This window comes from Aspergillus aculeatinus (genome assembly GCF_003184765.1).
Source record: "Aspergillus aculeatinus CBS 121060 unplaced genomic scaffold BO66scaffold_27, whole genome shotgun sequence".
Lineage (NCBI taxonomy): Eukaryota > Fungi > Ascomycota > Eurotiomycetes > Eurotiales > Aspergillaceae > Aspergillus > Aspergillus aculeatinus.
In genome coordinates this window covers 470401-473011 of record NW_020291496.1, presented here as the reverse complement: position 1 = coordinate 473011, position 2611 = coordinate 470401, and the positions used below count along the sequence as shown (strand labels likewise).

Genomic DNA, 2611 nt, shown 5'->3' with positions numbered 1-2611 from the left:
GCAAGGACAAAAACAAGAAACTGAAGGGTTGCATCTGATGGGGATCGAACCCACGGCCTTCGCATTACGAGTGCGACGCTCTACCACTGAGCCACAAATGCTTCAGTTGGTATGAGTGGCGACTTGCATAAAATATTATCTGGATGACAAAAAGGCGAGTCTGGGAGGGGATAGGGGGTGATGGTTTGGGTGCTATCTTGTGGGATTTTGGGTGGGTTCTGGTTTTGTTCGTCTATATTCCTAGTTTATTTGTGTACGTAAGTTGATATACTTGGCTTTGGGTATTGTGTGTTCTTTGTCTTCGGAGCATGCTTGGTGATGAAAGGGCATCGAGATGTATGGTGGCCTGCAATATATATGCAACCGAGTCGGGACAGTCCCCGGTCGTCTACCACAGGTAGACTGGTTAAATTTGCTGTTGAAACACACTCAGCCCACCGAGTTGCCTATAATATATCGCGATATCTCATCGACTATCATGAGATAGGTATTGTTCATACCGGGTTGTCTGCAATCGCAACCCCGCAATGGACTGCAGCCAACCCTGCAAGGCTGCAACATCCACAATGTACGGAGTACGGTAGATAGATCTCATCGTCCACCCCCCAGTCAGATCTGAGACGGCCATCGATCACCCAAGGTGCCTCCCGCCTACCGGCCCAGTAAATACTGCAGCTGGTCGCTAACAGTCACTAGCTCGGCCGATGCCACTCTATTCCCTACAAGCCAAGACTTTCTCGAAATATGGGCGGAACCCCAAGATCGAAAAGCCTGCAGCCTTGATATCACCGAATGGTGAAGGATAAGGTAAGTTACTATACGCCGGGGAGCCTAGACCAGGAGCGGGTTGATATTGACCCCAAAGGAAAACAGAGGGGGATAATCTCCCCGCCAACGATGGTGGTGTTGTTGCTGCAGAAGTAAACCCCCTCGGCGGAAGCAAGGGCCGGGCCAGATGTGAGGGTCACTGTCAATTGACTCAGAGTGTCAGACATCGTTGGATGTGCGCGAGACCTTCGCAGATGATGGCGGTCTAGGTCTCCATGAAGGTCGAGACCGGTGTGAGTATAGAGGAGGCATTGGATGCGGACGGCGATCATAATCTCCGTCCACGTCCAATGCGGCTATATCACCATCAAACCGAAACCTATCCCTCTCGACATGTCAAGTGAGTGCATAACCAGTCTGTGAGACCGCATGGAATCGGAGAACCACCAAAAGACCTAGAGCCCCAAGCAGCGCGAGGGACGTGGATTCCTTGGCCTATACAGGAGCAGGGGAGAAGGTCAACTTTCGACGTAGGTAAGATACCACACCCAACACCAGACCCCAGAGGATGATTGGTGAGTTAAGTTCACTCAGATACAAATCATCACGAATGTGCATAGGGATTGAATGGGCATGCCTCACGGCAGAGCCTGTCGCCTAAAACGGGCCAAGAAAGGTTTCCCAAAGACTTACACTTTCGAGGTGCCGTGGGCCAAGATGTCAATCCTCTTGGACCATCCTGTCATCTAGATACTGGATAAGCCAAGAAGCTGTCACCATTATGCGATCGGCTGGATTGACGCTCGATGCACTCTGCCGTTTCCCTGCGTCGAAAGTGATACTCGACATGTCGCGCCAGACAGAACGCGACGCCAAACTGTCCGGTCGATGATGACATATTTTGAAGTAACACAACCGACCGGTTCAGGGTTCGACATCCACTGCACTGAACCTTGTTGCCCAGCAGGCGGAATTCTGAAGCATCCCCTGACACACACGTGTGCGCCATAACCTGGTGGCAGTGCCGGTACACAAACCTACAATGTTGGCGGATGCGCCCTGATGTTTCAAGGGCCATGCCACTCGCAAGTGGTTTTAGGGCATCAGTCAAAATGTTTAGAACGTTCCATGGGTCGTGTGCACAGAAGTGCTGTCGGAGAAAAATTCTGACAACTTTCCATACTCTTTCATGTCATCTGGACCAACATTTCGGGACGTCTCTCTGGCATCCAGAGCCGAGTCGAAAGATGGGTAAGAGTGTCAGTGAGCCTGGAACCACGGGTGAGATGACCGACCCCGACTTCGGGGAGGAGGATGAGGGGGGGCATGGATGGCACGATTCACCGGCCGGACCGAACAAACGGGACGCTGACTCCATAACTAGGCACTGGCGTTTTTCCCCCTTCTCACTTCGCTCTTTCTTCTTTGCCAGGTTCTAAAGTTCTAGACTCGACCCCATCGTCGTCCCCATCATGGTCTCCATCATCGTCAAAGCAACCAAGGGGAAACAACGAAAGGCAGAAAGTGATCAACTCATTTCCACGCCCGTGTGCTGAGACAATCTCGCCGGGGGGGCAAAAGTGGACAGGCGTCTCGTCTCGATCACTCAATCTCCGCTTTCCAGTTGGGGGGATTTGGTCCAAGGTGAAACATTAGCGGGCGCCAGGCGGGCTCCAGATGGGCTGCCGAGTTGCCAAGTTTTTAGGTCGTCAATCATTGCTCTGGTTTGTTGGCTTCGTTTACGGTTCCTCGCATTCTAAGACCGATGAGGAAGTTAGTAGTTACAGTTACTGAGTAAGATTATGGGCTCTCTCTCTCTCTCTTTTGGTTTTTTTTTTTTTTT

The 2611-nt window shown here is 51.4% G+C and overlaps 1 non-coding gene across 1 annotated transcript; it reads right to left on the bottom strand.

The window, feature by feature from the left end:
• Window positions 1–29: 29 nt before the first annotated feature.
• Window positions 30–101, bottom strand: BO66DRAFT_t171. Its single transcript has one exon. It is a non-coding gene; the product is annotated as a tRNA-Thr (tRNA).
• Between the last annotated feature and the right edge of the window lie 2510 nt (window positions 102–2611).